We start from the raw sequence: 11,027 nt of genomic DNA on the forward strand, positions 1-11,027 counted from the left end.
AGAACACTTTTGTTTTCCTTTTGAGTCAGGGCAGCCAGCTGCAGCTCCCAATTGGCCGTGAGATTAGAAGGGGGAAGCTATTATACTGTAGATTAAATGTATTAAATGAGTTTCTTTATGGTGTTTTAAACTATGGTGTGCTCATGAGGATGTAGTCCCATTGTAAATTGAGGAACACTGAATTAATAATCCAGTTACTGGGGCGGGGAATTTGACCTAGTGGTAAGAGTGCTTGCCTAGCCTGCAGGAAGAACTGGATTCAATTCCTTAGTACCACATACATAGAAAAAAAATGCAGTTACTGGTGGCTCACACCTGTATTCCTAGCTACTAAGGAAGCTGAAATCTAAAGATCAGCTTGAAGCCAGGTGAAAGTCTTTGAGACTTTTGATCTCCAATTATCTACCAGAAAGCTAAAAATTGAAAATTGAGCTGTGGCTTAAGTGGTAATGGACTAGCTGGTCTTGAGCAAGAAAAAGCTCAGGGACAGCACCCAATTCAATTTCCAAGCGCACACACGCATACACAATCCAGGTGATAGGTGTATTGGAGGTTTTTAGCTTATCTAGCATAAGTCAGGTCCTGGGTTTGACTTGTGCAAACACTGTGCATTTAGTCCTGGGAGAAGCATCCTAAAAAAGTGTGTTTATTTTCATTTCTCGGATTTGAAAGCATATCCAAGAAGACAAAGAGATTTGCTCAAGGTGGCTATGACAGATGCAGACCAGATTCCCTGCTTTTCAATGGTCCTGGATCTCAGATGCAGTCACTACCTCTCCTGGGGATCCGGAGTATCCTTGGACAAATTCACACATTCAGCTTTTTAAAATGGCTTTAGGAACTGTTACCTCAGGATAGCATTTTCCTTTTAGGTGTGTTTCCCCCCACACCTCAGGTTCTTAGAGGTGGGCCACCAGCCAGTAACTAGAAACATGCTGGGATACCTAATCCCAACCTGGCATTATTGGACAGTGGTAGCTGAACCCAGGAAAAATCAGGTTCCTGAGCTTTTGGGCTCAGGCTTTGAGGGAATTAAAGGCCTTCTCACTCAGGAAAGCAGATTTGGACAGTGAAACAAACAAGGAAAATTTCCCTTTAAAATATATTTGTCACAGGAAGCTATATTAACCCTCAGGTCCTAGCAGAACCTCTACATTTGCCTTCTTAGCAGGAAGTAGACAGTCCTGGGGGCCACGTCAGAAGTAAAGCCAGAGACACTACAGGAAAAGGTGCTGCTTTCTTAGCTTGACAGGTGGCGGCAGCCCTGCTAGAAGCCAAGAAAGACTCCTGGTGAAAGATGGGATAAAGATTAGGAGAACAAATTAGAAAAAGGAGCACTGGGTCCTAGACTCGTGAAATGCTCATCTGTTCCATGCCTGTTAGTTCTATAGAGTCTCAGAATGTTACAAGTTGAACAGAAATAGGACCAATAAGCTTTTCTACCCCCCATCTTCATTGAATACTTTCTGAAATTTTTTTAGTGTAGAAATCCTGTTCCTGTCCCTGTCTCTGTCTCTGTCTGTCTGTTTCTCTCTCTCTGTCTCTGTGTGTGTGTGTGTTTTGTGCTAGTGGTCTTGGGACTTGAACTTTGACCCTGAACACTATCCCTTAGCTTTTTTGCTCAAGGCTAGCACTCTACCACTTGAGCCACAGTTCCACTTTCAGCTTTTTCCTTTTTTGTTTTTAGTTTATTGGAGCTGGGTACCGGTGGCTCATGCCTGTAATCCTAGCTACTCAGGAGGCTGAGATCAGAAAATCACAGTTTGAAGCCAACCTGGGCAAAAAGTCCCTGTGAGACTCTTAACCTCCAATTAGCCATTCAAAAACTGGGAGTGGCCCTGCAGCTTAAGTGGTAATCGAGTGTTAACCTTGAGCAAAGAGGGTCAAGGACAGTGCCCAGGCCCTGACTTCAAGCCCTAGAGCCGACAAAAAAAAAAAAAAAAAAAAAGGGTCTCACAGGCTTTTCTGCCTTGGTTGGCTTCAAACTTTGATCCACAGATCTCGGCCACTTATTGATACTCTTACGGGCATGAGCTACTACTGGTCCCTGTCCATTTTTTCCCTTTCTATTTGTAGTCAGTGTTTCACCTTTTTCTGCCACGTTTTTTTTCTTTGTCTTCATTGTTTCCTTTCTATAAGACAGTTACTGATTTTTGTGCCTGTCTCCATATTTCTCTTCATTCCATGGTTTTATTTTTCTCTTAGGTTTCAATTCTCTGAACTTTGAGACTGCGTTTACAAACTTTCCTCGTCTGTCCCGCTTTTCCAAATGCAAGTGTCCTTGGAGGATGTGACTGTGAATTTCACTCCAGAAGAGTGGGAATGTTTGGATACAGGTCAGAGGATCCTTTACCTGGATATTATGGCTGAAACCTTCAGTAACCTGTCATATGTGGGTAAGAGGCTGTGGTCTTTCAGGGAACCCCTTTGGCCTAGGGCTATAGAGCAGCTGTTTTCCTAGGCAGGTAGAACAGTTCACTGTCTGCCTCTCTGACCCTAGAGACTAAGCTTAAAGATTAAAGAAAAAGAAATTAAAACTAACATGAAACCAGTTGCTGGTGGCTCATGCCTATAAATCCTAGTGCCAGAAGACAGATGTGAGGATGGCAGTTCAAAGCCAGACAAAGCAGAAAAGTCTGTGAGATTCTTATCTCCAGTTAACTACTCAACGAGTCAAAAGTAGAGGTGTAGCTCAAGTGGTAGAGCAATAATCTTGAGCAAAGAACTCACAGACAGCCCCTAGACCCTGAGTTCATCTCAGCAGCAAAAAAGAAAGGAAGGAAGAAAAGAAAGACAGAAAGCAAAGATAGTATTTGTAACAATAAAAACCTTCTTAAAATTGTCTGTTCAGGGGCCAGAAGTTTGGTCTAGTGGGAGAGTGTTTGCCTAGCTTGGCACTTTGCTAGGACCTAACCTTTTGAATGTCATTTTCCTACATGCAAGTGATCTAAATTAAGGTTTTTAAAATGGGTACATCGGAGATGGCCTGTTATCTCCATCAGATGTGAAAGGGCAAAGTCTGGAACCAATATAACTCATTCCCACTCATAAGCCAGAATATTTTTCTTCTTTAAGAAAATGTAAGTAGCCGGCTTGCACTGGAGAGGCAGGAGGGACAGGAGAGAGAAGACCGCTGTCCCCCAAACAACATGGGTCTCCCTTCAGGTAAGAAGTGCAAATGAGCAGATGATAAAGGGTTTAGGAGCATTCCTGGAGGGATGGAGAAGTGAGAGGATCAAGGCTCTGTAGTCTCTCCTAGCACATACCTTTCCAGCCTAGTTAGACTTGGAAAGGACCATGAAATTAAAGGCTCACGTCCCTTAACTTCATGATGAATATCATGAACATCATTTACTTTGTTGCAGTTGAGAGATCCTATTGCTATATTAGTGGTACCCCTTTGAAGAAAATGTTCATTTGAGCTGGGCCTGGTGGCTCACGCCTGTAATCTTAGCTATTCAGGAAGCTGAGATCTGAAGATCAAGGTTCAAAAAGCCAGCCTTGGCACAAAAGGACCCTAGACTCTTATGTAAATTAACATCTAGAAAATGGGAAGTGGGACTGTGGCTCAAGGATAGAGTGGTAGTCTTGAGCTGAAGAGCTCAGGGACAGCACCCAAACAGAATTCAAACCCCATGACCCACCCAAAAAAAAATTGGGGGGAGAAAAATGAAGCAGTGGGATGATAGGCTGGAAAAGGAGAGACATTTTTCTGGGACAGGAGTAAATGGGTAAGAGATACCCAGCCAGGTTAACAGTAATACCCAAAACTACAAGCACCGATAGCTTTGGATTCTGTTAATAAGATTAAATACTCATAAAATGGTTATCATATACAAAAAAGTTAAATGAATGTAGCATTTCTCAGTTCTTTTTAAACTGGGTGCCAGTGGCTCATGCCTGTAATCCTAGGTACTTTTTTTTTTTGTTTTTTGGCCAGTCCTGGGGCTTGAAGTTAGGGCCTGAGCATTGTCCTTGGACTTTCTCAAGGCTAGCACTCTGCCTCTTGAGCCAGAGCACCACCTCCAGCTTTTTTTCTGTGTATGTAGTAACTTGGAGTTGAACCCAGGGCGAGTACTCTACCACTAGGCCAAGCTCCTGGCCTAATCCTAGGTACTTTGAAAGCTGTGATCTGAGGATCTTGACTTGAAGCCAGGTGGGGCAGGAGAGTCCCTGAGATTCTTATCTTTAATAAACTACTCAAAGCTAGAACTGATGGTGTGGCTCAAGTGGTAGAACCCTAGCTTTGAGCACAAAGAGGCTTAGGGACATCATGCAGGCCCTGAGTTCAAGCCCCAACACTGAGGTGGGTGGGGTGGAAGAATTTTTTTTTTTCTTTTGGTCATTTAATACTTTTGGACTGTGGTTGATGCTTAACTCAATGAAAGGTGAAGTCGGGGAAGAAGATTATTGTGTACTATGGAATGTTTGCAGGAGTGAACAATACTAAAAATGAGAGATGACTGATTTCAAACATAGACATCTCATATTATTGGCAGATGGTGCTTAAGACCTTTATTGGTTTATAATTTGGAAAGCCTAGTTCTTAATTCTGGTCTGAGTCCTAGGGTGAGGGTGAAATAGGTTGGGTGGGAAGGGATGGAGCCAGAGGCTTTCACTAAAAGAAAGCATGTGTTGTCATAGTGAATCCTGTGTTAATTCTCTTCTTTCCCAACAGGATGCGAAGTGAAGGAGGAGGAGCAGCAGCAGCAGCAGCAACAATGGAAGCCATCGCAGCCACAGCGGCAGCCACAGGAGGAACATCAAGAACCAGGTCAGGGTCAGAGCAATGAGTGGACTCCTGCCCCAGATGGAGCTAAGGCCTTTAAGGTCCTAGTGCGCAGGACCACCCAAGTTTCCTGCTAGGGTGTGTTTTGAACCTGGATCCTCAAATCTCAGTCTTCTCAATAGATGGTTACAAGAATGAGCAACCAGCACGTGGCTTGTGTATTTTTTTTTGGTGGGTGTGGGGCTTGTACTCCCCCTAGGCGTTGTCCCTGAGCTCTTCAGCACAAGGGTACCACCCTACCTCTGGGCCTGGGCACTGTTCCTGAGCTCTTCAGCTCAAGGATACTGCCCTGCCCTTGAGCCACAGCCCCTCTTCCCATTTTTTAGTGATTAATTGGAAATAAGAGTCTCTCGTTCTTTAATGCCCAGGCTGGCTTTGAACTGCGATCCTCAGATCTCAGGCTCCTGAGTAGCTAGGATTACAGGTAGGAGCCACCTCACCTGGCAAGAATACTAGAACTCTTTAGCAAAAAGTATTCTCTTGCTGTACCCTAAGTTTGAGATCACCCTGAAAGTCCACCAGAGACCAAGACCAATGCAAGATGCAAAGAGCCGTTTATTAGCAAGCTCGAGCTTGGTCCTCCGCGCCCATGAAAGCCAGTGACACTTGGAGGCCCTGAGCACAGAATCAGCACAGTTTTTATGGTACAGAACAAGCAAGTCTGGGGGCCGGGAGTTTGGCCTAGTGGTAGAGTGCTTGCCTAGCATGCACGAAGACCCGGGTTCAATTCCTTGGTACCACATACTTAGAAAAAGCCAGAAATGGCTCAAGCCCAGGACTGGCAAAAAAAAAAAAAAAAGAACAAGCAAGTCTGGGGAATCTCCACTTTCACAATATTATAGTTAATTAACCCTTACATTGATGGACTCCTTAACCCCTTAGCTACTTTATTAACTGTAAACAGTTGTGAAGCCCAGCTGCTGACTCGGGATGAATTCCCGATGTCTCCACTAAGTCTCTGAGCAAATAGTTTAAGGCACTTTGTAAACCTTTGAGAAGGGATTAGGGGAAGTCATCTCCCAGCTGTCTACAAGATGGAGGTAGTTTTAACAAGATGGATTCAGACTAGCTTTAGCTATTTTTAGCTACAGTTCTTCACTCTGAATTTTTTTTCTGGTCTTTGACTTGAACTCAGGGCTGTCCTTGGACTTTCTCAAGGTTAGAGCTCTTCCACTTGAGCCTCAGCACCAGTTCTGGCTTTTTTCTATGTATGTGGTACTGAGGAATCGAACCTGGGTCTTCGTGCATGCTAGGCAAGCACCCTACCCCTAGGCCAAACTCTTGGCCCAAACTTTTTTTTTTTTTTTTTTTTTAATTAGAGACTCTCACGGGGACTTTTCTGCCCAGGCTGGCTTCAAACTGGGATCCCTCAGGTCTCAACCTCCTGAGTAGTCTGGATTATAGACTTGAGCCACCACGACCCAGCTGATATCTGCTTCTGTTTAGCTTATTTCATCGACTCATTCATTCTAGAGATAATGTTGTCTATGAGTTGGCAGGTATGGAGATTCTGCAGTAACTCAAGCAATAGTCTCTTCCTTACCCACTGCATTTCCAGTCTAGTCACTACTTCAGCTGCCCTTCCTCCTGGCTTTGCCATCCTTCATGAAACCATGCACAGCTTCTCAGAACCTAATGGTGTCAGTGTGAGCTTTGCCCTCAGGACCTGGTTCTGTCCCTGAGCTTTTTCACTCAAGACTAGCACTCCACTACTTTGTGCCATAGCTCCACTTCTGATTTTCTGATGGTTAATTGGAGATAAGTCTCATGGCCTTTCCTGCTTGGGTTCCCTTCAAACTGTGATCCTCAGATCTTAGCCTCCTGAATAGCTAGGATTACAAGCATAAGCCACCAGCGCTTAGCTTCCCAGATCCTTTTCTATAAATCAAAACTGAACCTTGGCTTTTCCTTCCCTTAATGAGATTTTCCTTCCCTTAGCCATCAGTCTCCCCTCACATGCAGTGTTTTTCCCCCCCCCCAAGGAGGAACAGCAAGAGAGTTGGAACAATGTCAAATTTTATTATGGAAAGTTAAAAAACAATAGGCAAGCAGGAGCAATGGGGGAGGGGGGCACTGAGGCGTCTCCTTAGTTCTTCCACACAACTGTAGTTCATTTCAGTTGTGAACCATTAAGAAGAACAGAATTAAATAACTCATGGGGGTACAAAGTTGGGATTCCCAGCCTTCCCTCTTGGAGAAAACTGAGACCCATTAATACTGAACAAAACTGGAGGAAGCCACTATGTGACTGCTAGAGACAAATGGAAGGGAGAAGGGAGAGGATCCCACATGGATGGCAAGTGGGCGTGGCTTGTAAACCTGGGACTTTGGCAATGGGGCCCAGGAGTTGGTGGGATTTGTAAACCAGGCTGTGGTCCAGACAAGAGGCAGGAGCTGTTAACAAAGGAGTGGTGGCCTAGGGAAGGAGTGGTGAGGATAGGGAGATGTACTTGTATCTGCAGTAGGATTTAGGCCCTCCTGGGTGATGGTTAAACCGCAGGGTCCCCAGTGAGTACTGCAGAGTCAGAGGACAGTGTGGGGAGGAGTGACCCCATCTCCACCCCAGCTGAGTTCTTGGTGCTCACTCCTGGACGTCCTATGGATGCTCCAGCCTGTCTGACCCCACCAGGGACCCAGGGGTGAGTTAGAAATTGGACAGTTGGCTCTGCTTCCAGAAATGGAATAGGACTAGCAAGCTGGAAGATGTTGGCTGCCCTTTTCTTGCCAGGCTCATTTTCAGGGTTTGTCTGCTCTGAAATGTCTGGGCTCCAGGATCCTCAGTTGAGGGAAAAGAGTGAGGTATGTCCCCATGGTTGGAAGATGGGTCACCGCCGGCAGGACTCATCTGCAAGAGAGGAGTGATCAGGAGAGAGAATGGATGAGTGCCTTCTTCCCACTCCCAGAACTAAAGGCACTTGGCACACAGGAAGTGCTATTCTGTCTTCCAAGTCTTGGGGTGCACCTGCAAAACTAGCATTCTACTACTTGAGCCATGGCTGCACTTTGGACTTTTTGCTGCTTAGCTGAGGATCACATTGCTTGCCCTGGATTGCTTTGATCTCAGCTTCCTAAGTAGCTAGGATTACAGGCAGGAGCCACCACCACTACCACCTGGCTAGAAATTCGTGTGTGTGTGTGTGTGTGTGTGTGTGTGTGTGTGTATGCGCGCGCGCGCGCGCGTGTGTTGCCAGTCCTGAGCCTTGAACTCAGGGCCTGGGCACTGTCCCTGAACTTCTTGGGCTCAAGGCTAGCACTCTACCACCTGAGTCATAGCACCACTTCTGGCTCTTTCTGTTTATGTAGCATGGAGGACTTGAACCCAGGGCTTCATGAATACCAGGCAAGCACTCTACCACTAAGCCACATTCCCAGCCCTAGGCATTATACCTGTAACCTCACAATAATCCTGGGAGAGGCTGGGTAATATAATATCTAACTAGAATTCTAGGTGTTTCACAATCCTCTCACATTGCAAGGGATATTTATTATTCCTCTTCCTCCTACTACTACTGTATTGCTGAGTATTGAACACAGGCCTCAAGCATTGTAGGAAAACAATCTAACATTGAGCAATCACCCCCGCCCTGGGTATAGTTTTTATTAACCTCCCTTCATGAGTGACAAATTCTGACCAGATTAATTAGATGTGTTCTGTTCTTACACACAAGATACAAGCTAGAATTTAAACTCAAGCCTGCCTGATCTCTTACTATTTATTTATTTTTGGTGGGTCATGGGGCCTGGCTTAATGGTTACATTTTTTAATGATGGCTTAATTCTTACATTTTTAATCACAATGCTTAAAATGAAGTACTAGGTAAGAGCTATGGTTTTACAATCTGATGTGTATTTAATTTTTCCCATTGGTTAAAGGAGCAGCTGAGGTCTGAGGTCAAAGCCCACTTACAATGCCAGCACACACCCTTAATTCTGTAACACCAGGGGGCGCCCTCGGGTCAGCATTCCTCCACTTACCCACAATTAGGGCCTTGGTGCGCAGCCCGCCCTGGAGCTCCCTCTGCAGGAGCAGCAGTTCCTCCTCATCCTCTTCGTCGTCAGGCTGGGCCTCTGGGGGGCTGGAGGAACTGGGGGGCTCAGGCTCCGGACCCAGCTCCTCCAGTACCGAACTCTCCGAGGTGTACTGGTACGTGGTCTCCAGAGCAGTCTCGCTGAAGGAGATCTTGAGCTGAGGTGGAGGAGAAGAAGAAACAGGTGGGAGCGAGGAGTTAGAGGTGGACTTAGGCACCTCTCCATCCACTCAGCTTTACTTCCAGTAAGACTCTTCAATCCTAGATCCCCCCTTGTCCTTCATCAATCATATGTCCCAATAAAAACAAACAAAAAACAAACAAAACCCTCCAACAGCTCACACCTGTAATCCTAGCTACTCAGGAGGCTGAGATCTGAGAAGCAGAGTTCAAAGCCAGCCTGGACACAAAAGGATCTGAGACACTTATCTCCAATTAACCTCTAAAAAACGGGAAGTGGGGATGTGGATCAAGGGGTAGGGCTATAGCATAGAGCTAAAGAACTCAGGGAAAGCGCCCAGGCCCAGAGATCAAGACCATGACCGACAAAAAAACAAAAAACAAAACAACAGAAAAACACAACAGGCCTGGTGCACAATATCCGGGTCAGCTGAGGTGACCAATAATGCATAAATGGATAAAGAAAATACGATATATACACAGTCAACAAATGGAATATCACTCAACCATTAAGAAAACAGAAATTGTAGCCAGGTGCGGTGGCTAACACCTGTAATCCTAGCCACTCAGGAGGCTGAGATCTGAGGATAGTGGTTCAAAGCCAGCCCAGCCACTAAAGTCTGAGAGACTTCTATCTCCAATAAACCACCAGAAAACTGGAAGTGGCAGTGTGGTTCCAAGGGTAGGGCGGTAGCTTTGAATGAAGAGCTCAGGGACAGCACCCAAGCCCAGAGTTCAAGTCCCACATCCAAAAATAAAAACCAAACATGAAGAACCTTACTGATATAATAGAGGGGTGGGAGGAAGAGAGAGCAATAGAAGGGTTATTCATATATTCATGAATAGCTCACTCTTGGCCTGTAATCTTAGCCACTTAGGAAGCTGAGATCTGAGAATTGTGGTTTAAAGCCAGTCCAGGCAGGAAGGGCTATGAGGCTGTTCTCTTCATTTAACCAGCAAAAAGCTGGAAGCAGAGCTGTGGCTCAAGTGGTAGAATCCTAGCCTTGTACAAAAAGCTAAAGGACAATACCAGCACAGAGAGAGAGAAAGAGAGACAGCAAGAGCGAGAGAGAAAGAGAGAAAGAGAGAGAGAGAGAGAGAGAGAGAGAAGCAGACTTTGTGGGGGGATAGGTAATCAGCAGGAGGGAGTAAGGGAGAGGGAGGAATGGAGAGAATGAACAAGGGTGAACACACCCAAGTGTTTGAATGGTACAATAAATCTATTGAAACTGCTCTAAGAGGGAGGGGCTGGGAATGTGGCTTGGTGGTAGAGTGCTTAGCACTCATGAAGCCCTGGTTTGATTCCTTAGTAACACATAAACAGAAAAAGCTGGAAGTGGCACTGTGGCTCAAATGGTAGCAAAAGAAGCTCAGGGACAATGGCCAGGTTCTGAGTTCAAGCTCAAGCCCCAGGACTAGCAAAAAAAAAAAAGTAGAGATAAGGAAGAGAGATGGGAGCTGTCAAAGGGGTACATTGTACCTATGTATGGAAATGTCACAAGGAAACCCACTCTTTATAACTAATATATGCTAATAAAATATCTTAGAAAACAAAACAAAGCAAAGAGTTGGTCACTGGTGGCTCACTTCTGTAACCACAGCTACTCAAGTGGTTGAGATGGTTGGTTTGAAGCCAGCCTGGGCAGAAAAATTCAAGACTCCATTTCCAACTAACCAGTAAAAAGTTGGGTTAGAGGTGTGGCTCAAGTGGTAGGGTGCCAGCCCAGAGGAAGCTTAAGGCTCTGAGTTCAAACTTTGGCAAAAAGAAAATCCCCACAAAGTAAAGAAATCAAGGGCTGGGAATGTGGCTTTATGGTAGAGTGCTTGCCTAGCATGCATGAAGCCCTGGGTTCAATTCCTCAGTACTACATAAACAGCAAAAGCCAGAAGTAGTGCTGTGACTCAAGTGGTAGAGCACTAGCCTTGAGCAGAAAGAGGCTCAGGGATTGGCATCCAGACCCAGTTGTGGAGTTCAAGCTCCATAATTGACCAAAATAACAACAAAAAAAAACTAGGGCTAGGATGGAAAG

The 11,027-nt window shown here is 45.3% G+C and overlaps 1 long non-coding RNA gene across 1 annotated transcript in view; it reads right to left on the reverse strand.

The window, feature by feature from the left end:
• Window positions 1-6,788: 6,788 nt before the first annotated feature.
• LOC150047987 (uncharacterized) overlaps window positions 6,789-11,027 on the reverse strand; it is a 34,208-nt gene continuing 29,969 nt past the window's right edge. The window contains exons 2-3 of the long non-coding RNA XR_016539320.1: window positions 8,765-8,975; window positions 6,789-7,634 (exon numbers count right to left, since the gene is read on the reverse strand). This is a non-coding gene — a long non-coding RNA (uncharacterized LOC150047987). The remainder of the gene's footprint in view (window positions 7,635-8,764; window positions 8,976-11,027) is intronic.

The sequence above is a fragment of the Megascapheus bottae genome, chromosome 22, assembly GCF_031878675.1.
Source record: "Megascapheus bottae isolate mThoBot1 chromosome 22, mThoBot2.hap1, whole genome shotgun sequence".
Taxonomy (NCBI): domain Eukaryota; kingdom Metazoa; phylum Chordata; class Mammalia; order Rodentia; family Geomyidae; genus Megascapheus; species Megascapheus bottae.